A 27473-nucleotide genomic window follows, 5' to 3' on the forward strand; every position below is an offset into this window, starting at 1 on the left:
CAGAAGTGTTCACATTGCTTCGCAGAATCGCTTTTGTGCAGAAAACAGTAACACTTGTTCAGAACGAAAGAAAGCACAGAGCCGCAGATTTTATGTTGTCCTGGAGAGCTTGCAGAGCACTGGGGAAAGGCAGGCAGAGAATTCCTTGCTAGCACCTTCTCTGTGCCTGGGAAGCAGAAGTGTTCACATCGCTTCGCAAGAATCGCTTTTGTGCAGAAAACAGTAACACTTGTTCAGAAGGAAAGAAAGCACAGAGCCCCAGATTTTATGTTGTCCTGGAGAGCTTGCAGAGCACTGGGGAAAGGCAGGCAGAGAATTCCCTGATAGCACCTTCTCTGTGCCTGTTCAAATTGCTTCGCAGAATCGCTTTTGTGCAGAAAACAGTAACACTTGTTCAGAAGGAAAGAAAGCACAGAGCCCCAGATTTTATGTTGCCCTGGAGAGCTTGCAGAGCACTGGGGAAAGGCAGGCAGAGAATTCCCTGCTAGCACCTTCTCTGTGCCTGGGAAGCAGAAGTGTTCACATTGCTTCGCAGAATCGCTTTTGTGCAGAAAACACTAACACTTGTTCAGAAGGAAAGAAAGCACAGAGCCCCAGATTCTATGTTGTCCTGGAGAGCTTGCAGAGCACTGGGGAAAGGCAGGCAGAGAATTCCCTGCTAGCACCTTCTCTGTGCCTGTTCACATTGCTTCGCATAATCGCTTTAGTGCAGAAAACAGTAACACTTGTTCAGAAGGAAAGAAAGCACAGAGCCCCAGATTTGCTGTTTTTCTGGAGAGCTTGCAGAGCACTGGGGAAAGGCAGGCACAGAATTCCCTGCTAGCACCTTCTCTGTGCCTGTTCACATTGCTTCGCAAGAATCGCTTTTGTGCAGAAAACAGTAACACTTGTTCAGAAGGAAAGAAAGCACAGAGCCCCAGATTTTATGTTGTCCTGGAGAGCTTGCAGAGCACTGGGGAAAGGCAGGCAGAGAATTCCTTGCTAGCACCTTCTCTGTGCCTGGGAAGCAGAAGTGTTCACATTGCTTCGCAGAATCGCTTTTGTGCAGAAAACAGTAACACTTGTTCAGAAGGAAAGAAAGCACAGAGCCCCAGATTTTATGTTGTCCTGGAGAGCTTGCAGAGCACTGGGGAAAGGCAGGCAGAGAATTCCTTGCTAGCACCTTCTTTGTGCCTGGGAAGCAGAAGTGTTCACATTGTTTCGAAGAATCGCTTTTGTGCAGAAAACAGTAACACTTGTTCAGAAGGAAAGAAAGCACAGAGCCCCAGGTTCTATGTTGTCCTGGAGAGCTTGCAGAGCACTGGGGAAAGGCAGGCAGAGAATTCCCTGATAGCACCTTCTCTGTGCCTGGGAAGCAGAAGTGTTCACATTGCTTCGCAAGAATCGCTTTTGTGCAGAAAACAGTAACAGTTGTTCAGAACGAAAGAAAGCACAGAGCCCCAGATTTTATGTTGTCCTGGAGAGCTTGCAGAGCACTGGGGAAAGGCAGGCAGAGAATTCCCTGATAGCACCTTCTCTGTGCCTGTTCACATTGCTTCGCAAGAATCGCTTTTGTGCAGAAAACAGTAACACTTGTTCAGAAGGAAAGAAAGCACAGAGCCCCAGATTCTATGTTGTCCTGGAGAGCTTGCAGAGCACTGGGGAAAGGCAGGCATAGAATTCCCTGCTAGCACCTTCTCTGTGCCTGGGAAGCAGAAGTGTTCACATTGCTTCGCAGAATCGCCTTTGTGCAGAGAACACTAACACTTGTTCAGAACAAAAGAAAGCACAGAGCCCCAGATTTTATGTTGTTCTGGAGAGCTTGCAGAGCACTGGGGAAAGGCAGGCAGAGAATTCCCTGCTAGCACCTTCTCTGTGCCTGGGAAGCAGAAGTGTTCACATTGCTTCGCAGAATCGTCTTTGTGCAGAAAACACTAACACTTGTGTAGAACAAAAGAAAGCACAGAGCCCCAGATTTTATGTTGTCCTGGAGAGCTTGCAGAGCACTGGGGAAAGGCAGGCAGAGAATTCCCTGATAGCACCTTCTCTGTGCCTGTTCACATTGCTTCGCAGAATCGCTTTTGTGCAGAAAACACTAACACTTGTTCAGAACTAAAGAAAGCACAGAGCCCCAGATTTGCTGTTGTCCTGGAGAGCTTGCAGAGCACTGGGGAAAGGCAGGCAGAGAATTCCCTGATAGCACCTTCTCTGTGCCTGTTCACATTGCTTCGCAGAATCGCTTTTGTGCAGAAAACACTAACACTTGTTCAGAACGAAAGAAAGCACAGAGCCCCAGATTTGCTGTTGCCCTGGAGAGCTTGCAGAGCACTGGGGAAAGGCAGGCAGAGAATTCCCTGATAGCACCTTCTCTGTGCCTGGGAAGCAGAAGTGTTCACATTGCTTCGCAGAATCGCTTTTGTGCAGAAAACACTAACACTTGTTCAGAAGGAAAGAAAGCACAGAGCCCCAGATTCTATGTTGTCCTGGAGAGCTTGCAGAGCACTGGGGAAAGGCAGGCAGAGAATTCCCTGATAGCACCTTCTCTGTGCCTGTTCACATTGCTTCGCAGAATCGCTTTTGTGCAGAAAACAGTAACACTTGTTCAGAAGGAAAGAAAGCACAGAGCCCCAGATTCTATGTTGTCCTGGAGAGCTTGCAGAGCACTGGGGAAAGGCAGGCAGAGAATTCCCTGATAGCACCTTCTCTGTGCCTGTTCACATTGCTTTCCAGAATCGCTTTTGTGGAGAAAACAGTAACACTTGTTCAGAAGGAAAGAAAGCACAGAGCCCCAGATTCTATGTTGTCCTGGAGAGCTTGCAGAGCACTGGGGAAAGGCAGGCAGAGAATTCCTTGCTAGCACCTTCTCTGTGCCTGGGAAGCAGAAGTGTTCACATTGCTTCGCAGAATCGCTTTTGTGCAGAAAACAGTAACACTTGTTCAGAAGGAAAGAAAGCACAGAGCCCCAGATTTTATGTTGTCTTGGAGAGTTGCAGAGCACTGGGGAAAGGTAGGCAGAGAATTCCCTGCTAGCACCTTCTCTGTGCCTGGGAAGCAGAAGTGCTCACATTGCTTCGCAAGAATCGCTTTTGTGCAGAAAACTCTAACACTTGTACAGAACGAAAGAAAGCACAGAGCCCCAGATTTTATGTTGTCCTGGAGAGCTTGCAGAGCACTGGGGAAAGGCAGGCAGAGAATTCCTTGCTAGCACCTTCTCTGTGCCTGGGAAGCAGAAGTGTTCACATTGCTTCGCAAGAATCGCTTTTGTGCAGAAAACAGTAACACTTGTTCAGAAGGAAAGAAAGCACAGAGCCCCAGATTTGCTGTTTTTCTGGAGAGCTTGCAGAGCACTGGGGAAAGGCAGGCAGAGAATTCCCTGCTAGCACCTTCTCTGTGCCTGGGAAGCAGAAGTGTTCACATTGCTTCGCAGAATCGCTTTTGTGCAGAAAACAGTAACACTTGTTCAGAAGGAAAGAAAGCACAGAGCCCCAGATTTTATGTTGTCCTGGAGAGCTTGCAGAGCACTGGGGAAAGGCAGGCAGAGAATTCCTTGCTAGCACCTTCTCTGTGCCTGGGAAGCAGAAGTGTTCATATTGCTTCGCAAGAATCGCTTTTGTGCAGAAAACACTAACACTTGTTCAGAAGGAAAGAAAGCACAGAGCCCCAGATTTTATGTTGCCCTGGAGAGCTTGCAGAGCACTGGGGAAAGGCTGGCAGAGAATTCCCTGCTAGCACCTTCTCTGTGCCTGGGAAGCAGAAGTGTTCACATTGCTTCGCAGAATCGCTTTTGTGCAGAAAACACTAACACTTGTTCAGAAGGAAAGAAAGCACAGAGCCCCAGATTCTATGTTGTCCTGGAGAGCTTGCAGAGCACTGGGGAAAGGCAGGCAGAGAATTCCCTGATAGCACCTTCTCTGTGCCTGTTCACATTGCTTCGCAGAATCGCTTTTGTGCAGAAAACAGTAACACTTGTTCAGAAGGAAAGAAAGCACAGAGCCCCAGATTCTATGTTGTCCTGGAGAGCTTGCAGGGCACTGGGGAAAGGCAGGCAGAGAATTCCCTGCTAGCACCTTCTCTGTGCCTGGGAAGCAGAAGTGTTCACATTGCTTCGCAAGAATCGCTCTTGTGCAGAAAACACTAACACTTGTTCAGAAGGAAAGAAAGCACAGAGCCCCAGATTTTATGTTGTCCTGGAGAGCTTGCAGAGCACTGGGGAAAGGCAGGCAGAGAATTCCCTGATAGCACCTTCTCTGTGCCTGTTCACATTGCTTCGCAGAATCGCTTTTGTGCAGAAAACAGTAACACTTGTTCAGAAGGAAAGAAAGCACAGACCCCCAGATTTTATGTTGTCCTGGAGAGCTTGCAGAGCACTGGGGAAAGGCAGGCAGAGAATTCCCTGATAGCACCTTCTCTGTGCCTGTTCACATTGCTTCGCAGAATCGCTTTTGTGCAGAAAACAGTAACACTTGTTCAGAAGGAAAGAAAGCACAGAGCCCCAGATTCTATGTTGTCCTGGAGAGCTTGCAGAGCACTGGGGAAAGGCAGGCAGAGAATTCCCTGCTAGCACCTTCTCTGTGCCTGGGAAGCAGAAGTGTTCACATTGCTTCGCAAGAATCGCTCTTGTGCAGAAAACACTAACACTTGTTCAGAACGAAAGAAAGCACAGAGCCCCAGATTTTATGTTGTCCTGGAGAGCTTGCAGAGCACTGGGGAAAGGCAGGCAGAGAATTCCCTGCTAGCACCTTCTCTGTGCCTGTTCACATTGCTTCGCATAATCGCTTTAGTGCAGAAAACAGTAACACTTGTTCAGAACGAAAGAAAGCACAGAGCCCCAGATTCTATGTTGTCCTGGAGAGCTTGCAGAGCACTGGGGAAAGGCAGGCAGAGAATTCCCTGCTAGCACCTTCTCTGTGCCTGGGAAGCAGAAGTGTTCACATTGCTTCGCAAGAATCGCTTTTCTGCAGAAAACAGTAACAGTTGTTCAGAAGGAAAGAAAGCACAGAGCCCCAGATTTTATGTTGTCCTGGAGAGCTTGCAGAGCACTGGGGAAAGGCAGGCAGAGAATTCCCTGCTAGCACCTTCTCTGTGCCTGGGAAGCAGAAGTGTTCACATTGCTTCGCAGAATCGCTTTAGTGCAGAAAACACTAACACTTGTTCAGAACGAAAGAAAGCACAGAGCCCCAGATTTTATGTTGTCCTGGAGAGCTTGCAGAGCACTGGGGAAAGGCAGGCAGAGAATTCCCTGATAGCACCTTCTCTGTGCCTGTTCACATTGCTTCGCAGAATCGCTTTTGTGCAGAAAACAGTAACACTTGTTCAGAAGGAAAGAAAGCACAGAGCCCCAGATTCTATGTTGTCCTGGAGAGCTTGCAGAGCACTGGGGAAAGGCAGGCAGAGAATTCCCTGCTAGCACCTTCTCTGTGCCTGGGAAGCAGAAGTGTTCACATTGCTTCGCAAGAATCGCTCTTGTGCAGAAAACACTAACACTTGTTCAGAACGAAAGAAAGCACAGAGCCCCAGATTTTATGTTGTCCTGGAGAGCTTGCAGAGCACTGGGGAAAGGCAGGCAGAGAATTCCCTGCTAGCACCTTCTCTGTGCCTGTTCACATTGCTTCGCATAATCGCTTTAGTGCAGAAAACAGTAACACTTGTTCAGAACGAAAGAAAGCACAGAGCCCCAGATTCTATGTTGTCCTGGAGAGCTTGCAGAGCACTGGGGAAAGGCAGGCAGAGAATTCCCTGCTAGCACCTTCTCTGTGCCTGGGAAGCAGAAGTGTTCACATTGCTTCGCAAGAATCGCTTTTCTGCAGAAAAAAGTAACAGTTGTTCAGAAGGAAAGAAAGCACAGAGCCCCAGATTTTATGTTGTCCTGGAGAGCTTGCAGAGCACTGGGGAAAGGCAGGCAGAGAATTCCCTGCTAGCACCTTCTCTGTGCCTGGGAAGCAGAAGTGTTCACATTGCTTCGCAGAATCGCTTTTGTGCAGAAAACACTAACACTTGTTCAGAAGGAAAGAAAGCACAGAGCCCCAGATTCTATGTTGTCCTGGAGAGCTTGCAGAGCACTGGGGAAAGGCAGGCAGAGAATTCCCTGCTAGCACCTTCTCTGTGCCTGGGAAGCAGAAGTGTTCACATTGCTTCGCAAGAATCGCTCTTGTGCAGAAAACACTAACACTTGTTCAGAAGGAAAGAAAGCACAGAGCCCCAGATTTTATGTTGTCCTGGAGAGCTTGCAGAGCACTGGGGAAAGGCAGGCAGAGAATTCCCTGATAGCACCTTCTCTGTGCCTGGGAAGCAGAAGTGTTCACATTGCTTCGCAAGAATCGCTTTTCTGCAGAAAACAGTAACAGTTGTTCAGAAGGAAAGAAAGCACAGAGCCCCAGATTTTATGTTGTCCTGGAGAGCTTGCAGAGCACTGGGGAAAGGCAGGCAGAGAATTCCCTGCTAGCACCTTCTCTGTGCCTGGGAAGCAGAAGTGTTCACATTGCTTCGCAGAATCGTCTTTGTGCAGAAAACACTAACACTTGTTCAGAACGAAAGAAAGCACAGAGCCCCAGATTTTATGTTGTCCTGGAGAGCTTGCAGAGCACTGGGGAAAGGCAGGCAGAGAATTCCCTGATAGCACCTTCTCTGTGCCTGTTCACATTGCTTCGCAGAATCGCTTTTGTGCAGAAAACAGTAACACTTGTTCAGAACTAAAGAAAGCACAGAGCCCCAGATTTGCTGTTGTCCTGGAGAGCTTGCAGAGCACTGGGGAAAGGCAGGCAGAGAATTCCCTGATAGCACCTTCTCTGTGCCTGGGAAGCAGAAGTGTTCACATTGCTTCGCAGAATCGCTTTTGTGCAGAAAACAGTAACACTTGTTCAGAACGAAAGAAAGCACAGAGCCGCAGATTTTATGTTGTCCTGGAGAGCTTGCAGAGCACTGGGGAAAGGCAGGCAGAGAATTCCTTGCTAGCACCTTCTCTGTGCCTGGGAAGCAGAAGTGTTCACATCGCTTCGCAAGAATCGCTTTTGTGCAGAAAACAGTAACACTTGTTCAGAAGGAAAGAAAGCACAGAGCCCCAGATTTTATGTTGCCCTGGAGAGCTTGCAGAGCACTGGGGAAAGGCAGGCACAGAATTCCCTGATAGCACCTTCTCTGTGCCTGGGAAGCAGAAGTGTTCACATTGCTTCGCAGAATCGCTTTTGTGCAAAAAACACTAACACTTGTTCAGAACGAAAGAAAGCACAGAGCCCCAGATTTTATGTTGTCCTGGAGAGCTTGCAGAGCACTGGGGAAAGGCAGGCAGAGAATTCCCTGATAGCACCTTCTCTGTGCCTGTTCACATTGCTTCGCAGAATCGCTTTTGTGCAGAAAACAGTAACACTTGTTCAGAAGGAAAGAAAGCACAGAGCCCCAGATTCTATGTTGTCCTGGAGAGCTTGCAGAGCACTGGGGAAAGGCAGGCACAGAATTCCCTGATAGCACCTTCTCTGTGCCTGGGAAGCAGAAGTGTTCACATTGCTTCGCAAGAATCGCTCTTGTGCAGAAAACACTAACACTTGTTCAGAAGGAAAGAAAGCACAGAGCCCCAGATTTTATGTTGTCCTGGAGAGCTTGCAGAGCACTGGGGAAAGGCAGGCAGAGAATTCCCTGCTAGCACCTTCTCTGTGCCTGTTCACATTGCTTCGCATAATCGCTTTAGTGCAGAAAACAGTAACACTTGTTCAGAACGAAAGAAAGCACAGAGCCCCAGATTCTATGTTGTCCTGGAGAGCTTGCAGAGCACTGGGGAAAGGCAGGCAGAGAATTCCCTGCTAGCACCTTCTCTGTGCCTGGGAAGCAGAAGTGTTCACATTGCTTCGCAAGAATCGCTTTTCTGCAGAAAACAGTAACAGTTGTTCAGAAGGAAAGAAAGCACAGAGCCCCAGATTTTATGTTGTCCTGGAGAGCTTGCAGAGCACTGGGGAAAGGCAGGCAGAGAATTCCCTGATAGCACCTTCTCTGTGCCTGTTCACATTGCTTCGCAGAATCGCTTTTGTGCAGAAAACAGTAACACTTGTTCAGAACGAAAGAAAGCACAGAGCCCCAGATTTGCTGTTGTCCTGGAGAGCTTGCAGAGCACTGGGGAAAGGCAGGCAGAGAATTCCCTGCTAGCACCTTCTCTGTGCCTGGGAAGCAGAAGTGTTCACATTGCTTCGCAAGAATCGCTTTTCTGCAGAAAAAAGTAACAGTTGTTCAGAAGGAAAGAAAGCACAGAGCCCCAGATTCTATGTTGTCCTGGAGAGCTTGCAGAGCACTGGGGAAAGGCAGGCAGAGAATTCCTTGCTAGCACCTTCTCTGTGCCTGGGAAGCAGAAGTGTTCACATTGCTTCGCAAGAATCGCTTTTGTGCAGAAAACACTAACACTTGTTCAGAAGGAAAGAAAGCACAGAGCCCCAGATTCTATGTTGTCCTGGAGAGCTTGCAGAGCACTGGGGAAAGGCAGGCAGAGAATTCCCTGCTAGCACCTTCTCTGTGCCTGGGAAGCAGAAGTGTTCACATTGCTTCGCAGAATCGCCTTTGTGCAGAGAACACTAACACTTGTTCAGAACAAAAGAAAGCACAGAGCCCCAGATTTTATGTTGTTCTGGAGAGCTTGCAGAGCACTGGGGAAAGGCAGGCAGAGAATTCCCTGCTAGCACCTTCTCTGTGCCTGGGAAGCAGAAGTGTTCACATTGCTTCGCAGAATCGTCTTTGTGCAGAAAACACTAACACTTGTGTAGAACAAAAGAAAGCACAGAGCCCCAGATTTTATGTTGTCCTGGAGAGCTTGCAGAGCACTGGGGAAAGGCAGGCAGAGAATTCCCTGATAGCACCTTCTCTGTGCCTGTTCACATTGCTTCGCAGAATCGCTTTTGTGCAGAAAACACTAACACTTGTTCAGAACTAAAGAAAGCACAGAGCCCCAGATTTGCTGTTGTCCTGGAGAGCTTGCAGAGCACTGGGGAAAGGCAGGCAGAGAATTCCCTGATAGCACCTTCTCTGTGCCTGTTCACATTGCTTCGCAGAATCGCTTTTGTGCAGAAAACACTAACACTTGTTCAGAACGAAAGAAAGCACAGAGCCCCAGATTTGCTGTTGCCCTGGAGAGCTTGCAGAGCACTGGGGAAAGGCAGGCAGAGAATTCCCTGATAGCACCTTCTCTGTGCCTGGGAAGCAGAAGTGTTCACATTGCTTCGCAGAATCGCTTTTGTGCAGAAAACACTAACACTTGTTCAGAAGGAAAGAAAGCACAGAGCCCCAGATTCTATGTTGTCCTGGAGAGCTTGCAGAGCACTGGGGAAAGGCAGGCAGAGAATTCCCTGATAGCACCTTCTCTGTGCCTGTTCACATTGCTTCGCAGAATCGCTTTTGTGCAGAAAACAGTAACACTTGTTCAGAAGGAAAGAAAGCACAGAGCCCCAGATTCTATGTTGTCCTGGAGAGCTTGCAGAGCACTGGGGAAAGGCAGGCAGAGAATTCCCTGATAGCACCTTCTCTGTGCCTGTTCACATTGCTTTCCAGAATCGCTTTTGTGGAGAAAACAGTAACACTTGTTCAGAAGGAAAGAAAGCACAGAGCCCCAGATTCTATGTTGTCCTGGAGAGCTTGCAGAGCACTGGGGAAAGGCAGGCAGAGAATTCCTTGCTAGCACCTTCTCTGTGCCTGGGAAGCAGAAGTGTTCACATTGCTTCGCAGAATCGCTTTTGTGCAGAAAACAGTAACACTTGTTCAGAAGGAAAGAAAGCACAGAGCCCCAGATTTTATGTTGTCCTGGAGAGCTTGCAGAGCACTGGGGAAAGGCAGGCAGAGAATTCCTTGCTAGCACCTTCTTTGTGCCTGGGAAGCAGAAGTGTTCACATTGCTTCGCAGAATCGCTTTTGTGCAGAAAACAGTAACACTTGTTCAGAAGGAAAGAAAGCACAGAGCCCCAGATTTTATGTTGTCTTGGAGAGTTGCAGAGCACTGGGGAAAGGCAGGCAGAGAATTCCCTGCTAGCACCTTCTCTGTGCCTGGGAAGCAGAAGTGCTCACATTGCTTCGCAAGAATCGCTTTTGTGCAGAAAACTCTAACACTTGTACAGAACGAAAGAAAGCACAGAGCCCCAGATTTTATGTTGTCCTGGAGAGCTTGCAGAGCACTGGGGAAAGGCAGGCAGAGAATTCCTTGCTAGCACCTTCTCTGTGCCTGGGAAGCAGAAGTGTTCACATTGCTTCGCAAGAATCGCTTTTGTGCAGAAAACAGTAACACTTGTTCAGAAGGAAAGAAAGCACAGAGCCCCAGATTTTATGTTGCCCTGGAGAGCTTGCAGAGCACTGGGGAAAGGCAGGCAGAGAATTCCCTGCTAGCACCTTCTCTGTGCCTGGGAAGCAGAAGTGTTCACATTGCTTCGCAGAATCGCTTTTGTGCAGAAAACAGTAACACTTGTTCAGAAGGAAAGAAAGCACAGAGCCCCAGATTTTATGTTGTCCTGGAGACCTTGCAGAGCACTGGGGAAAGGCAGGCAGAGAATTCCTTGCTAGCACCTTCTCTGTGCCTGGGAAGCAGAAGTGTTCATATTGCTTCGCAAGAATCGCTTTTGTGCAGAAAACACTAACACTTGTTCAGAAGGAAAGAAAGCACAGAGCCCCAGATTTTATGTTGCCCTGGAGAGCTTGCAGAGCACTGGGGAAAGGCTGGCAGAGAATTCCCTGCTAGCACCTTCTCTGTGCCTGGGAAGCAGAAGTGTTCACATTGCTTCGCAGAATCGCTTTTGTGCAGAAAACACTAACACTTGTTCAGAAGGAAAGAAAGCACAGAGCCCCAGATTCTATGTTGTCCTGGAGAGCTTGCAGAGCACTGGGGAAAGGCAGGCAGAGAATTCCCTGCTAGCACCTTCTCTGTGCCTGGGAAGCAGAAGTGTTCACATTGATTCGCAAGAATTGCTCTTGTGCAGAAAACACTAACACTTGTTCAGAACGAAAGAAAGCACAGAGCCCCAGATTTTATGTTGTCCTGGAGAGCTTGCAGAGCACTGGGGAAAGGCAGGCAGAGAATTCCCTGCTAGCACCTTCTCTGTGCCTGTTCACATTGCTTCGCATAATCGCTTTAGTGCAGAAAACAGTAACACTTGTTCAGAACGAAAGAAAGCACAGAGCCCCAGATTCTATGTTGTCCTGGAGAGCTTGCAGAGCACTGGGGAAAGGCAGGCAGAGAATTCCCTGCTAGCACCTTCTCTGTGCCTGGGAAGCAGAAGTGTTCACATTGCTTCGCAAGAATCGCTTTTCTGCAGAAAACAGTAACAGTTGTTCAGAAGGAAAGAAAGCACAGAGCCCCAGATTTTATGTTGTCCTGGAGAGCTTGCAGAGCACTGGGGAAAGGCAGGCAGAGAATTCCCTGCTAGCACCTTCTCTGTGCCTGGGAAGCAGAAGTGTTCACATTGCTTCGCAGAATCGCTTTAGTGCAGAAAACACTAACACTTGTTCAGAAGGAAAGAAAGCACAGAGCCCCAGATTCTATGTTGTCCTGGAGAGCTTGCAGAGCACTGGGGAAAGGCAGGCAGAGAATTCCCTGCTAGCACCTTCTCTGTGCCTGGGAAGCAGAAGTGTTCACATTGCTTCGCAGAATCGCCTTTGTGCAGAGAACACTAACACTTGTTCAGAACAAAAGAAAGCACAGAGCCCCAGATTTTATGTTGTTCTGGAGAGCTTGCAGAGCACTGGGGAAAGGCAGGCAGAGAATTCCCTGCTAGCACCTTCTCTGTGCCTGGGAAGCAGAAGTGTTCACATTGCTTCGCAGAATCGTCTTTGTGCAGAAAACACTAACACTTGTGTAGAACAAAAGAAAGCACAGAGCCCCAGATTTTATGTTGTCCTGGAGAGCTTGCAGAGCACTGGGGAAAGGCAGGCAGAGAATTCCCTGATAGCACCTTCTCTGTGCCTGTTCACATTGCTTCGCAGAATCGCTTTTGTGCAGAAAACACTAACACTTGTTCAGAACTAAAGAAAGCACAGAGCCCCAGATTTGCTGTTGTCCTGGAGAGCTTGCAGAGCACTGGGGAAAGGCAGGCAGAGAATTCCCTGATAGCACCTTCTCTGTGCCTGTTCACATTGCTTCGCAGAATCGCTTTTGTGCAGAAAACACTAACACTTGTTCAGAACGAAAGAAAGCACAGAGCCCCAGATTTGCTGTTGCCCTGGAGAGCTTGCAGAGCACTGGGGAAAGGCAGGCAGAGAATTCCCTGATAGCACCTTCTCTGTGCCTGGGAAGCAGAAGTGTTCACATTGCTTCGCAGAATCGCTTTTGTGCAGAAAACACTAACACTTGTTCAGAAGGAAAGAAAGCACAGAGCCCCAGATTCTATGTTGTCCTGGAGAGCTTGCAGAGCACTGGGGAAAGGCAGGCAGAGAATTCCCTGATAGCACCTTCTCTGTGCCTGTTCACATTGCTTCGCAGAATCGCTTTTGTGCAGAAAACAGTAACACTTGTTCAGAAGGAAAGAAAGCACAGAGCCCCAGATTCTATGTTGTCCTGGAGAGCTTGCAGAGCACTGGGGAAAGGCAGGCAGAGAATTCCCTGATAGCACCTTCTCTGTGCCTGTTCACATTGCTTTCCAGAATCGCTTTTGTGGAGAAAACAGTAACACTTGTTCAGAAGGAAAGAAAGCACAGAGCCCCAGATTCTATGTTGTCCTGGAGAGCTTGCAGAGCACTGGGGAAAGGCAGGCAGAGAATTCCTTGCTAGCACCTTCTCTGTGCCTGGGAAGCAGAAGTGTTCACATTGCTTCGCAGAATCGCTTTTGTGCAGAAAACAGTAACACTTGTTCAGAAGGAAAGAAAGCACAGAGCCCCAGATTTTATGTTGTCCTGGAGAGCTTGCAGAGCACTGGGGAAAGGCAGGCAGAGAATTCCTTGCTAGCACCTTCTTTGTGCCTGGGAAGCAGAAGTGTTCACATTGCTTCGCAGAATCGCTTTTGTGCAGAAAACAGTAACACTTGTTCAGAAGGAAAGAAAGCACAGAGCCCCAGATTTTATGTTGTCTTGGAGAGTTGCAGAGCACTGGGGAAAGGCAGGCAGAGAATTCCCTGCTAGCACCTTCTCTGTGCCTGGGAAGCAGAAGTGCTCACATTGCTTCGCAAGAATCGCTTTTGTGCAGAAAACTCTAACACTTGTACAGAACGAAAGAAAGCACAGAGCCCCAGATTTTATGTTGTCCTGGAGAGCTTGCAGAGCACTGGGGAAAGGCAGGCAGAGAATTCCTTGCTAGCACCTTCTCTGTGCCTGGGAAGCAGAAGTGTTCACATTGCTTCGCAAGAATCGCTTTTGTGCAGAAAACAGTAACACTTGTTCAGAAGGAAAGAAAGCACAGAGCCCCAGATTTTATGTTGCCCTGGAGAGCTTGCAGAGCACTGGGGAAAGGCAGGCAGAGAATTCCCTGCTAGCACCTTCTCTGTGCCTGGGAAGCAGAAGTGTTCACATTGCTTCGCAGAATCGCTTTTGTGCAGAAAACAGTAACACTTGTTCAGAAGGAAAGAAAGCACAGAGCCCCAGATTTTATGTTGTCCTGGAGACCTTGCAGAGCACTGGGGAAAGGCAGGCAGAGAATTCCTTGCTAGCACCTTCTCTGTGCCTGGGAAGCAGAAGTGTTCATATTGCTTCGCAAGAATCGCTTTTGTGCAGAAAACACTAACACTTGTTCAGAAGGAAAGAAAGCACAGAGCCCCAGATTTTATGTTGCCCTGGAGAGCTTGCAGAGCACTGGGGAAAGGCTGGCAGAGAATTCCCTGCTAGCACCTTCTCTGTGCCTGGGAAGCAGAAGTGTTCACATTGCTTCGCAGAATCGCTTTTGTGCAGAAAACACTAACACTTGTTCAGAAGGAAAGAAAGCACAGAGCCCCAGATTCTATGTTGTCCTGGAGAGCTTGCAGAGCACTGGGGAAAGGCAGGCAGAGAATTCCCTGCTAGCACCTTCTCTGTGCCTGGGAAGCAGAAGTGTTCACATTGATTCGCAAGAATTGCTCTTGTGCAGAAAACACTAACACTTGTTCAGAACGAAAGAAAGCACAGAGCCCCAGATTTTATGTTGTCCTGGAGAGCTTGCAGAGCACTGGGGAAAGGCAGGCAGAGAATTCCCTGCTAGCACCTTCTCTGTGCCTGTTCACATTGCTTCGCATAATCGCTTTAGTGCAGAAAACAGTAACACTTGTTCAGAACGAAAGAAAGCACAGAGCCCCAGATTCTATGTTGTCCTGGAGAGCTTGCAGAGCACTGGGGAAAGGCAGGCAGAGAATTCCCTGCTAGCACCTTCTCTGTGCCTGGGAAGCAGAAGTGTTCACATTGCTTCGCAAGAATCGCTTTTCTGCAGAAAACAGTAACAGTTGTTCAGAAGGAAAGAAAGCACAGAGCCCCAGATTTTATGTTGTCCTGGAGAGCTTGCAGAGCACTGGGGAAAGGCAGGCAGAGAATTCCCTGCTAGCACCTTCTCTGTGCCTGGGAAGCAGAAGTGTTCACATTGCTTCGCAGAATCGCTTTAGTGCAGAAAACACTAACACTTGTTCAGAACGAAAGAAAGCACAGAGCCCCAGATTTTATGTTGTCCTGGAGAGCTTGCAGAGCACTGGGGAAAGGCAGGCAGAGAATTCCCTGATAGCACCTTCTCTGTGCCTGTTCACATTGCTTCGCAGAATCGCTTTTGTGCAGAAAACAGTAACACTTGTTCAGAAGGAAAGAAAGCACAGAGCCCCAGATTCTATGTTGTCCTGGAGAGCTTGCAGAGCACTGGGGAAAGGCAGGCAGAGAATTCCCTGCTAGCACCTTCTCTGTGCCTGGGAAGCAGAAGTGTTCACATTGCTTCGCAAGAATCGCTCTTGTGCAGAAAACACTAACACTTGTTCAGAACGAAAGAAAGCACAGAGCCCCAGATTTTATGTTGTCCTGGAGAGCTTGCAGAGCACTGGGGAAAGGCAGGCAGAGAATTCCCTGATAGCACCTTCTCTGTGCCTGTTCACATTGCTTCGCATAATCGCTTTAGTGCAGAAAACAGTAACACTTGTTCAGAACGAAAGAAAGCACAGAGCCCCAGATTCTATGTTGTCCTGGAGAGCTTGCAGAGCACTGGGGAAAGGCAGGCAGAGAATTCCCTGATAGCACCTTCTCTGTGCCTGGGAAGCAGAAGTGTTCACATTGCTTCGCAAGAATCGCTCTTGTGCAGAAAACACTAACACTTGTTCAGAAGGAAAGAAAGCACAGAGCCCCAGATTTTATGTTGTCCTGGAGAGCTTGCAGAGCACTGGGGAAAGGCAGGCAGAGAATTCCCTGCTAGCACCTTCTCTGTGCCTGGGAAGCAGAAGTGTTCACATTGCTTCGCAGAATCGCTTTAGTGCAGAAAACACTAACACTTGTTCAGAACGAAAGAAAGCACAGAGCCCCAGATTTTATGTTGTCCTGGAGAGCTTGCAGAGCACTGGGGAAAGGCAGGCAGAGAATTCCCTGATAGCACCTTCTCTGTGCCTGTTCACATTGCTTCGCAGAATCGCTTTTGTGCAGAAAACAGTAACACTTGTTCAGAAGGAAAGAAAGCACAGAGCCCCAGATTCTATGTTGTCCTGGAGAGCTTGCAGAGCACTGGGGAAAGGCAGGCAGAGAATACCCTGATAGCACCTTCTCTGTGCCTGGGAAGCAGAAGTGTTCACATTGCTTCGCATAATCGCTTTAGTGCAGAAAACTCTAACACTTGTACAGAACGAAAGAAAGCACAGAGCCCCAGATTTTATGTTGTCCTGGAGAGCTTGCAGAGCACTGGGGAAAGGCAGGCAGAGAATTCCTTGCTAGCACCTTCTCTGTGCCTGGGAAGCAGAAGTGTTCACATTGCTTCGCAAGAATCGCTTTTGTGCAGAAAACAGTAACACTTGTTCAGAAGGAAAGAAAGCACAGAGCCCCAGATTTTATGTTGCCCTGGAGAGCTTGCAGAGCACTGGGGAAAGGCAGGCAGAGAATTCCCTGCTAGCACCTTCTCTGTGCCTGGGAAGCAGAAGTGTTCATATTGCTTCGCAAGAATCGCTTTTGTGCAGAAAACACTAACACTTGTTCAGAAGGAAAGAAAGCACAGAGCCCCAGATTTTATGTTGCCCTGGAGAGCTTGCAGAGCACTGGGGAAAGGCTGGCAGAGAATTCCCTGCTAGCACCTTCTCTGTGCCTGGGAAGCAGAAGTGTTCACATTGCTTCGCAGAATCGCTTTTGTGCAGAAAACACTAACACTTGTTCAGAAGGAAAGAAAGCACAGAGCCCCAGATTCTATGTTGTCCTGGAGAGCTTGCAGAGCACTGGGGAAAGGCAGGCAGAGAATTCCCTGATAGCACCTTCTCTGTGCCTGTTCACATTGCTTCGCAGAATCGCTTTTGTGCAGAAAACAGTAACACTTGTTCAGAAGGAAAGAAAGCACAGAGCCCCAGATTTTATGTTGTCCTGGAGAGCTTGCAGAGCACTGGGGAAAGGCAGGCACAGAATTCCCTGATAGCACCTTCTCTGTGCCTGTTCACATTGCTTCGCAGAATCGCTTTTGTGCAGAAAACAGTAACACTTGTTCAGAAGGAAAGAAAGCACAGAGCCCCAGATTCTATGTTGTCCTGGAGAGCTTGCAGAGCACTGGGGAAAGGCAGGCAGAGAATTCCCTGCTAGCACCTTCTCTGTGCCTGGGAAGCAGAAGTGTTCACATTGCTTCGCAAGAATCGCTCTTGTGCAGAAAACACTAACACTTGTTCAGAACGAAAGAAAGCACAGAGCCCCAGATTTTATGTTGTCCTGGAGAGCTTGCAGAGCACTGGGGAAAGGCAGGCAGAGAATTCCCTGCTAGCACCTTCTCTGTGCCTGTTCACATTGCTTCGCATAATCGCTTTAGTGCAGAAAACAGTAACACTTGTTCAGAACGAAAGAAAGCACAGAGCCCCAGATTCTATGTTGTCCTGGAGAGCTTGCAGAGCACTGGGGAAAGGCAGGCAGAGAATTCCCTGCTAGCACCTTCTCTGTGCCTGGGAAGCAGAAGTGTTCACATTGCTTCGCAAGAATCGCTTTTCTGCAGAAAACAGTAACAGTTGTTCAGAAGGAAAGAAAGCACAGAGCCCCAGATTTTATGTTGTCCTGGAGAGCTTGCAGAGCACTGGGGAAAGGCAGGCAGAGAATACCCTGATAGCACCTTCTCTGTGCCTGGGAAGCAGAAGTGTTCACATTGCTTCGCATAATCGCTTTAGTGCAGAAAACTCTAACACTTGTACAGAACGAAAGAAAGCACAGAGCCCCAGATTTTATGTTGTCCTGGAGAGCTTGCAGAGCACTGGGGAAAGGCAGGCAGAGAATTCCTTGCTAGCACCTTCTCTGTGCCTGGGAAGCAGAAGTGTTCACATTGCTTCGCAAGAATCGCTTTTGTGCAGAAAACAGTAACACTTGTTCAGAAGGAAAGAAAGCACAGAGCCCCAGATTTTATGTTGCCCTGGAGAGCTTGCAGAGCACTGGGGAAAGGCAGGCAGAGAATTCCCTGCTAGCACCTTCTCTGTGCCTGGGAAGCAGAAGTGTTCACATTGCTTCGCAGAATCGCTTTTGTGCAGAAAACAGTAACACTTGTTCAGAAGGAAAGAAAGCACAGAGCCCCAGATTTTATGTTGTCCTGGAGAGCTTGCAGAGCACTGGGGAAAGGCAGGCAGAGAATTCCTTGCTAGCACCTTCTCTGTGCCTGGGAAGCAGAAGTGTTCATATTGCTTCGCAAGAATCGCTTTTGTGCAGAAAACACTAACACTTGTTCAGAAGGAAAGAAAGCACAGAGCCCCAGATTTTATGTTGCCCTGGAGAGCTTGCAGAGCACTGGGGAAAGGCTGGCAGAGAATTCCCTGCTAGCACCTTCTCTGTGCCTGGGAAGCAGAAGTGTTCACATTGCTTCGCAGAATCGCTTTTGTGCAGAAAACACTAACACTTGTTCAGAAGGAAAGAAAGCACAGAGCCCCAGATTCTATGTTGTCCTGGAGAGCTTGCAGAGCACTGGGGAAAGGCAGGCAGAGAATTCCCTGATAGCACCTTCTCTGTGCCTGTTCACATTGCTTCGCAGAATCGCTTTTGTGCAGAAAACAGTAACACTTGTTCAGAAGGAAAGAAAGCACAGAGCCCCAGATTCTATGTTGTCCTGGAGAGCTTGCAGGGCACTGGGGAAAGGCAGGCAGAGAATTCCCTGCTAGCACCTTCTCTGTGCCTGGGAAGCAGAAGTGTTCACATTGCTTCGCAAGAATCGCTCTTGTGCAGAAAACACTAACACTTGTTCAGAAGGAAAGAAAGCACAGAGCCCCAGATTTTATGTTGTCCTGGAGAGCTTGCAGAGCACTGGGGAAAGGCAGGCAGAGAATTCCCTGATAGCACCTTCTCTGTGCCTGTTCACATTGCTTCGCAGAATCGCTTTTGTGCAGAAAACAGTAACACTTGTTCAGAAGGAAAGAAAGCACAGACCCCCAGATTTTATGTTGTCCTGGAGAGCTTGCAGAGCACTGGGGAAAGGCAGGCAGAGAATTCCCTGATAGCACCTTCTCTGTGCCTGTTCACATTGCTTCGCAGAATCGCTTTTGTGCAGAAAACAGTAACACTTGTTCAGAAGGAAAGAAAGCACAGAGCCCCAGATTCTATGTTGTCCTGGAGAGCTTGCAGAGCACTGGGGAAAGGCAGGCAGAGAATTCCCTGCTAGCACCTTCTCTGTGCCTGGGAAGCAGAAGTGTTCACATTGCTTCGCAAGAATCGCTCTTGTGCAGAAAACAGTAACACTTGTTCAGAACGAAAGAAAGCACAGAGCCCCAGATTTTATGTTGTCCTGGAGAGCTTGCAGAGCACTGGGGAAAGGCAGGCAGAGAATTCCCTGCTAGCACCTTCTCTGTGCCTGTTCACATTGCTTCGCAGAATCGCTTTTGTGCAAAAAACACTAACACTTGTTCAGAAGGAAAGAAAGCACAGAGCCCCAGATTCTATGTTGTCCTGGAGAGCTTGCAGAGCACTGGGGAAAGGCAGGCAGAGAATTCCCTGCTAGCACCTTCTCTGTGCCTGGGAAGCAGAAGTGTTCACATTGCTTCGCAAGAATCGCTTTTCTGCAGAAAACAGTAACAGTTGTTCAGAAGGAAAGAAAGCACAGAGCCCCAGATTTTATGTTGTCCTGGAGAGCTTGCAGAGCACTGGGGAAAGGCAGGCAGAGAATTCCCTGCTAGCACCTTCTCTGTGCCTGGGAAGCAGAAGTGTTCACATTGCTTCGCAGAATCGCTTTAGTGCAGAAAACACTAACACTTGTTCAGAACGAAAGAAAGCACAGAGCCCCAGATTTTATGTTGTCCTGGAGAGCTTGCAGAGCACTGGGGAAAGGCAGGCAGAGAATTCCCTGATAGCACCTTCTCTGTGCCTGTTCACATTGCTTCGCAGAATCGCTTTTGTGCAGAAAACAGTAACACTTGTTCAGAAGGAAAGAAAGCACAGAGCCCCAGATTCTATGTTGTCCTGGAGAGCTTGCAGAGCACTGGGGAAAGGCAGGCAGAGAATTCCCTGCTAGCACCTTCTCTGTGCCTGGGAAGCAGAAGTGTTCACATTGCTTCGCAAGAATCGCTCTTGTGCAGAAAACACTAACACTTGTTCAGAACGAAAGAAAGCACAGAGCCCCAGATTTTATGTTGTCCTGGAGAGCTTGCAGAGCACTGGGGAAAGGCAGGCAGAGAATTCCCTGCTAGCACCTTCTCTGTGCCTGTTCACATTGCTTCGCATAATCGCTTTAGTGCAGAAAACAGTAACACTTGTTCAGAACGAAAGAAAGCACAGAGCCCCAGATTCTATGTTGTCCTGGAGAGCTTGCAGAGCACTGGGGAAAGGCAGGCAGAGAATTCCCTGCTAGCACCTTCTCTGTGCCTGGGAAGCAGAAGTGTTCACATTGCTTCGCAAGAATCGCTTTTCTGCAGAAAAAAGTAACAGTTGTTCAGAAGGAAAGAAAGCACAGAGCCCCAGATTTTATGTTGTCCTGGAGAGCTTGCAGAGCACTGGGGAAAGGCAGGCAGAGAATTCCCTGCTAGCACCTTCTCTGTGCCTGGGAAGCAGAAGTGTTCACATTGCTTCGCAGAATCGCTTTTGTGCAGAAAACACTAACACTTGTTCAGAAGGAAAGAAAGCACAGAGCCCCAGATTCTATGTTGTCCTGGAGAGCTTGCAGAGCACTGGGGAAAGGCAGGCAGAGAATTCCCTGCTAGCACCTTCTCTGTGCCTGGGAAGCAGAAGTGTTCACATTGCTTCGCAAGAATCGCTCTTGTGCAGAAAACACTAACACTTGTTCAGAAGGAAAGAAAGCACAGAGCCCCAGATTTTATGTTGTCCTGGAGAGCTTGCAGAGCACTGGGGAAAGGCAGGCAGAGAATTCCCTGATAGCACCTTCTCTGTGCCTGTTCACATTGCGTCGCAGAATCGCTTTTGTGCAGAAAACAGTAACACTTGTTCAGAACTAAAGAAAGCACAGAGCCCCAGATTTGCTGTTGTCCTGGAGAGCTTGCAGAGCACTGGGGAAAGGCAGGCAGAGAATTCCCTGATAGCACCTTCTCTGTGCCTGGGAAGCAGAAGTGTTCACATTGCTTCGCAGAATCGCTTTTGTGCAGAAAACAGTAACACTTGTTCAGAACGAAAGAAAGCACAGAGCCGCAGATTTTATGTTGTCCTGGAGAGCTTGCAGAGCACTGGGGAAAGGCAGGCAGAGAATTCCTTGCTAGCACCTTCTCTGTGCCTGGGAAGCAGAAGTGTTCACATCGCTTCGCAAGAATCGCTTTTGTGCAGAAAACAGTAACACTTGTTCAGAAGGAAAGAAAGCACAGAGCCCCAGATTTTATGTTGCCCTGGAGAGCTTGCAGAGCACTGGGGAAAGGCAGGCACAGAATTCCCTGATAGCACCTTCTCTGTGCCTGGGAAGCAGAAGTGTTCACATTGCTTCGCAGAATCGCTTTTGTGCAAAAAACACTAACACTTGTTCAGAACGAAAGAAAGCACAGAGCCCCAGATTTTATGTTGTCCTGGAGAGCTTGCAGAGCACTGGGGAAAGGCAGGCAGAGAATTCCCTGATAGCACCTTCTCTGTGCCTGTTCACATTGCTTCGCAGAATCGCTTTTGTGCAGAAAACACTAACACTTGTTCAGAAGGAAAGAAAGCACAGAGCCCCAGATTCTATGTTGTCCTGGAGAGCTTGCAGAGCACTGGGGAAAGGCAGGCAGAGAATTCCCTGCTAGCACCTTCTCTGTGCCTGGGAAGCAGAAGTGTTCACATTGCTTCGCAAGAATCGCTTTTCTGCAGAAAACAGTAACAGTTGTTCAGAAGGAAAGAAAGCACAGAGCCCCAGATTTTATGTTGTCCTGGAGAGCTTGCAGAGCACTGGGGAAAGGCAGGCAGAGAATTCCCTGATAGCACCTTCTCTGTGCCTGTTCACATTGCTTCGCAGAATCGCTTTTGTGCAGAAAACAGTAACACTTGTTCAGAACTAAAGAAAGCACAGAGCCCCAGATTTGCTGTTGTCCTGGAGAGCTTGCAGAGCACTGGGGAAAGGCAGGCAGAGAATTCCCTGATAGCACCTTCTCTGTGCCTGGGAAGCAGAAGTGTTCACATTGCTTCGCAGAATCGCTTTTGTGCAGAAAACAGTAACACTTGTTCAGAACGAAAGAAAGCACAGAGCCGCAGATTTTATGTTGTCCTGGAGAGCTTGCAGAGCACTGGGGAAAGGCAGGCAGAGAATTCCTTGCTAGCACCTTCTCTGTGCCTGGGAAGCAGAAGTGTTCACATCGCTTCGCAAGAATCGCTTTTGTGCAGAAAACAGTAACACTTGTTCAGAAGGAAAGAAAGCACAGAGCCCCAGATTTTATGTTGCCCTGGAGAGCTTGCAGAGCACTGGGGAAAGGCAGGCACAGAATTCCCTGATAGCACCTTCTCTGTGCCTGGGAAGCAGAAGTGTTCACATTGCTTCGCAGAATCGCTTTTGTGCAAAAAACACTAACACTTGTTCAGAACGAAAGAAAGCACAGAGCCCCAGATTTTATGTTGTCCTGGAGAGCTTGCAGAGCACTGGGGAAAGGCAGGCAGAGAATTCCCTGATAGCACCTTCTCTGTGCCTGTTCACATTGCTTCGCAGAATCGCTTTTGTGCAGAAAACAGTAACACTTGTTCAGAAGGAAAGAAAGCACAGAGCCCCAGATTCTATGTTGTCCTGGAGAGCTTGCAGAGCACTGGGGAAAGGCAGGCACAGAATTCCCTGATAGCACCTTCTCTGTGCCTGGGAAGCAGAAGTGTTCACATTGCTTCGCAAGAATCGCTCTTGTGCAGAAAACACTAACACTTGTTCAGAAGGAAAGAAAGCACAGAGCCCCAGATTTTATGTTGTCCTGGAGAGCTTGCAGAGCACTGGGGAAAGGCAGGCAGAGAATTCCCTGCTAGCACCTTCTCTGTGCCTGTTCACATTGCTTCGCATAATCGCTTTAGTGCAGAAAACAGTAACACTTGTTCAGAACGAAAGAAAGCACAGAGCCCCAGATTCTATGTTGTCCTGGAGAGCTTGCAGAGCACTGGGGAAAGGCAGGCAGAGAATTCCCTGCTAGCACCTTCTCTGTGCCTGGGAAGCAGAAGTGTTCACATTGCTTCGCAAGAATCGCTTTTCTGCAGAAAACAGTAACAGTTGTTCAGAAGGAAAGAAAGCACAGAGCCCCAGATTTTATGTTGTCCTGGAGAGCTTGCAGAGCACTGGGGAAAGGCAGGCAGAGAATTCCCTGATAGCACCTTCTCTGTGCCTGTTCACATTGCTTCGCAGAATCGCTTTTGTGCAGAAAACAGTAACACTTGTTCAGAACGAAAGAAAGCACAGAGCCCCAGATTTGCTGTTGTCCTGGAGAGCTTGCAGAGCACTGGGGAAAGGCAGGCAGAGAATTCCCTGCTAGCACCTTCTCTGTGCCTGGGAAGCAGAAGTGTTCACATTGCTTCGCAAGAATCGCTTTTCTGCAGAAAAAAGTAACAGTTGTTCAGAAGGAAAGAAAGCACAGAGCCCCAGATTCTATGTTGTCCTGGAGAGCTTGCAGAGCACTGGGGAAAGGCAGGCAGAGAATTCCTTGCTAGCACCTTCTCTGTGCCTGGGAAGCAGAAGTGTTCACATCGCTTCGCAAGAATCGCTTTTGTGCAGAAAACACTAACACTTGTTCAGAAGGAAAGAAAGCACAGAGCCCCAGATTTTATGTTGCCCTGGAGAGCTTGCAGAGCACTGGGGAAAGGCAGGCAGAGAATTCCCTGCTAGCACCTTCTCTGTGCCTGGGAAGCAGAAGTGTTTACATTGCTTCGCAGAATCGCTTTTGTGCAGAAAACAGTAACACTTGTTCAGAACGAAAGAAAGCACAGAGCCCCAGATTTTATGTTGTCCTGGAGAGCTTGCAGAGCACTGGGGAAAGGCAGGCAGAGAATTCCCTGATAGCACCTTCTCTGTGCCTGTTCACATTGCTTCGCAGAATCGCTTTTGTGCAGAAAACAGTAACACTTGTTCAGAAGGAAAGAAAGCACAGAGCCCCAGATTTTATGTTGTCCTGGAGAGCTTGCAGAGCACTGGGGAAAGGCAGGCAGAGAATTCCCTGATAGCACCTTCTCTGTGCCTGTTCACATTGCTTCGCAGAATCGCTTTTGTGCAGAAAACAGTAACACTTGTTCAGAAGGAAAGAAAGCACAGAGCCCCAGATTCTATGTTGTCCTGGAGAGCTTGCAGAGCACTGGGGAAAGGCAGGCAGAGAATTCCCTGCTAGCACCTTCTCTGTGCCTGGGAAGCAGAAGTGTTCACATTGCTTCGCAGAATCGCCTTTGTGCAGAGAACACTAACACTTGTTCAGAACAAAAGAAAGCACAGAGCCCCAGATTTTATGTTGTTCTGGAGAGCTTGCAGAGCACTGGGGAAAGGCAGGCAGAGAATTCCCTGCTAGCACCTTCTCTGTGCCTGGGAAGCAGAAGTGTTCACATTGCTTCGCAGAATCGTCTTTGTGCAGAAAACACTAACACTTGTGTAGAACAAAAGAAAGCACAGAGCCCCAGATTTTATGTTGTCCTGGAGAGCTTGCAGAGCACTGGGGAAAGGCAGGCAGAGAATTCCCTGATAGCACCTTCTCTGTGCCTGTTCACATTGCTTCGCAGAATCGCTTTTGTGCAGAAAACACTAACACTTGTTCAGAACTAAAGAAAGCACAGAGCCCCAGATTTGCTGTTGTCCTGGAGAGCTTGCAGAGCACTGGGGAAAGGCAGGCAGAGAATTCCCTGATAGCACCTTCTCTGTGCCTGTTCACATTGCTTCGCAGAATCGCTTTTGTGCAGAAAACACTAACACTTGTTCAGAACGAAAGAAAGCACAGAGCCCCAGATTTGCTGTTGCCCTGGAGAGCTTGCAGAGCACTGGGGAAAGGCAGGCAGAGAATTCCCTGATAGCACCTTCTCTGTGCCTGGGAAGCAGAAGTGTTCACATTGCTTCGCAGAATCGCTTTTGTGCAGAAAACACTAACACTTGTTCAGAAGGAAAGAAAGCACAGAGCCCCAGATTCTATGTTGTCCTGGAGAGCTTGCAGAGCACTGGGGAAAGGCAGGCAGAGAATTCCCTGATAGCACCTTCTCTGTGCCTGTTCACATTGCTTTCCAGAATCGCTTTTGTGCAGAAAACAGTAACACTTGTTCAGAAGGAAAGAAAGCACAGAGCCCCAGATTCTATGTTGTCCTGGAGAGCTTGCAGAGCACTGGGGAAAGGCAGGCAGAGAATTCCTTGCTAGCACCTTCTCTGTGCCTGGGAAGCAGAAGTGTTCACATTGCTTCGCAGAATCGCTTTTGTGCAGAAAACAGTAACACTTGTTCAGAAGGAAAGAAAGCACAGAGCCCCAGATTCTATGTTGTCTTGGAGAGTTGCAGAGCACTGGGGAAAGGCAGGCAGAGAATTCCCTGCTAGCACCTTCTCTGTGCCTGGGAAGCAGAGGTGCTCACATTGCTTCGCAAGAATCGCTTTTGTGCAGAAAACTCTAACACTTGTACAGAACGAAAGAAAGCACAGAGCCCCAGATTTTATGTTGTCCTGGAGAGCTTGCAGAGCACTGGGGAAAGGCAGGCAGAGAATTCCTTGCTAGCACCTTCTCTGTGCCTGGGAAGCAGAAGTGTTCACATTGCTTCGCAAGAATCGCTTTTGTGCAGAAAACAGTAACACTTGTTCAGAAGGAAAGAAAGCACAGAGCCCCAGATTTTATGTTGCCCTGGAGAGCTTGCAGAGCACTGGGGAAAGGCAGGCAGAGAATTCCCTGCTAGCACCTTCTCTGTGCCTGGGAAGCAGAAGTGTTCACATTGCTTCGCAGAATCGCTTTTGTGCAGAAAACAGTAACACTTGTTCAGAAGGAAAGAAAGCACAGAGCCCCAGATTTTATGTTGTCCTGGAGACCTTGCAGAGCACTGGGGAAAGGCAGGCAGAGAATTCCTTGCTAGCACCTTCTCTGTGCCTGGGAAGCAGAAGTGTTCATATTGCTTCGCAAGAATCGCTTTTGTGCAGAAAACACTAACACTTGTTCAGAAGGAAAGAAAGCACAGAGCCCCAGATTTTATGTTGCCCTGGAGAGCTTGCAGAGCACTGGGGAAAGGCTGGCAGAGAATTCCCTGCTAGCACCTTCTCTGTGCCTGGGAAGCAGAAGTGTTCACATTGCTTCGCAGAATCGCTTTTGTGCAGAAAACACTAACACTTGTTCAGAAGGAAAGAAAGCACAGAGCCCCAGATTCTATGTTGTCCTGGAGAGCTTGCAGAGCACTGGGGAAAGGCAGGCAGAGAATTCCCTGCTAGCACCTTCTCTGTGCCTGGGAAGCAGAAGTGTTCACATTGCTTCGCAAGAATCGCTCTTGTGCAGAAAACACTAACACTTGTTCAGAACGAAAGAAAGCACAGAGCCCCAGATTTTATGTTGTCCTGGAGAGCTTGCAGAGCACTGGGGAAAGGCAGGCAGAGAATTCCCTGCTAGCACCTTCTCTGTGCCTGTTCACATTGCTTCGCATAATCGCTTTAGTGCAGAAAACAGTAACACTTGTTCAGAACGAAAGAAAGCACAGAGCCCCAGATTCTATGTTGTCCTGGAGAGCTTGCAGAGCACTGGGGAAAGGCAGGCAGAGAATTCCCTGCTAGCACCTTCTCTGTGCCTGGGAAGCAGAAGTGTTCACATTGCTTCGCAAGAATCGCTTTTCTGCAGAAAACAGTAACAGTTGTTCAGAAGGAAAGAAAGCACAGAGCCCCAGATTTTATGTTGTCCTGGAGAGCTTGCAGAGCACTGGGGAAAGGCAGGCAGAGAATTCCCTGCTAGCACCTTCTCTGTGCCTGGGAAGCAGAAGTGTTCACATTGCTTCGCAGAATCGCTTTAGTGCAGAAAACACTAACACTTGTTCATAACGAAAGAAAGCACAGAGCCCCAGATTTTATGTTGTCCTGGAGAGCTTGCAGAGCACTGGGGAAAGGCAGGCAGAGAATTCCCTGATAGCACCTTCTCTGTGCCTGTTCACATTGCTTCGCAGAATCGCTTTTGTGCAGAAAACAGTAACACTTGTTCAGAAGGAAAGAAAGCACAGAGCCCCAGATTCTATGTTGTCCTGGAGAGCTTGCAGAGCACTGGGGAAAGGCAGGCAGAGAATTCCCTGCTAGCACCTTCTCTGTGCCTGGGAAGCAGAAGTGTTCACATTGCTTCGCAAGAATCGCTCTTGTGCAGAAAACACTAACACTTGTTCAGAACGAAAGAAAGCACAGAGCCCCAGATTTTATGTTGTCCTGGAGAGCTTGCAGAGCACTGGGGAAAGGCAGGCAGAGAATTCCCTGCTAGCACCTTCTCTGTGCCTGTTCACATTGCTTCGCATAATCGCTTTAGTGCAGAAAACAGTAACACTTGTTCAGAACGAAAGAAAGCACAGAGCCCCAGATTCTATGTTGTCCTGGAGAGCTTGCAGAGCACTGGGGAAAGGCAGGCAGAGAATTCCCTGATAGCACCTTCTCTGTGCCTGGGAAGCAGAAGTGTTCACATTGCTTCGCAAGAATCGCTCTTGTGCAGAAAACACTAACACTTGTTCAGAAGGAAAGAAAGCACAGAGCCCCAGATTTTATGTTGTCCTGGAGAGCTTGCAGAGCACTGGGGAAAGGCAGGCAGAGAATTCCCTGCTAGCACCTTCTCTGTGCCTGGGAAGCAGAAGTGTTCACATTGCTTCGCAGAATCGCTTTTGTGCAGAAAACACTAACACTTGTTCAGAACGAAAGAAAGCACAGAGCCCCAGATTTTATGTTGTCCTGGAGAGCTTGCAGAGCACTGGGGAAAGGCAGGCAGAGAATTCCCTGATAGCACCTTCTCTGTGCCTGTTCACATTGCTTCGCAGAATCGCTTTTGTGCAGAAAACAGTAACACTTGTTCAGAAGGAAAGAAAGCACAGAGCCCCAGATTCTATGTTGTCCTGGAGAGCTTGCAGAGCACT

This window comes from Strix aluco, chromosome 15 (assembly GCF_031877795.1).
Source record: "Strix aluco isolate bStrAlu1 chromosome 15, bStrAlu1.hap1, whole genome shotgun sequence".
NCBI lineage: Eukaryota > Metazoa > Chordata > Aves > Strigiformes > Strigidae > Strix > Strix aluco.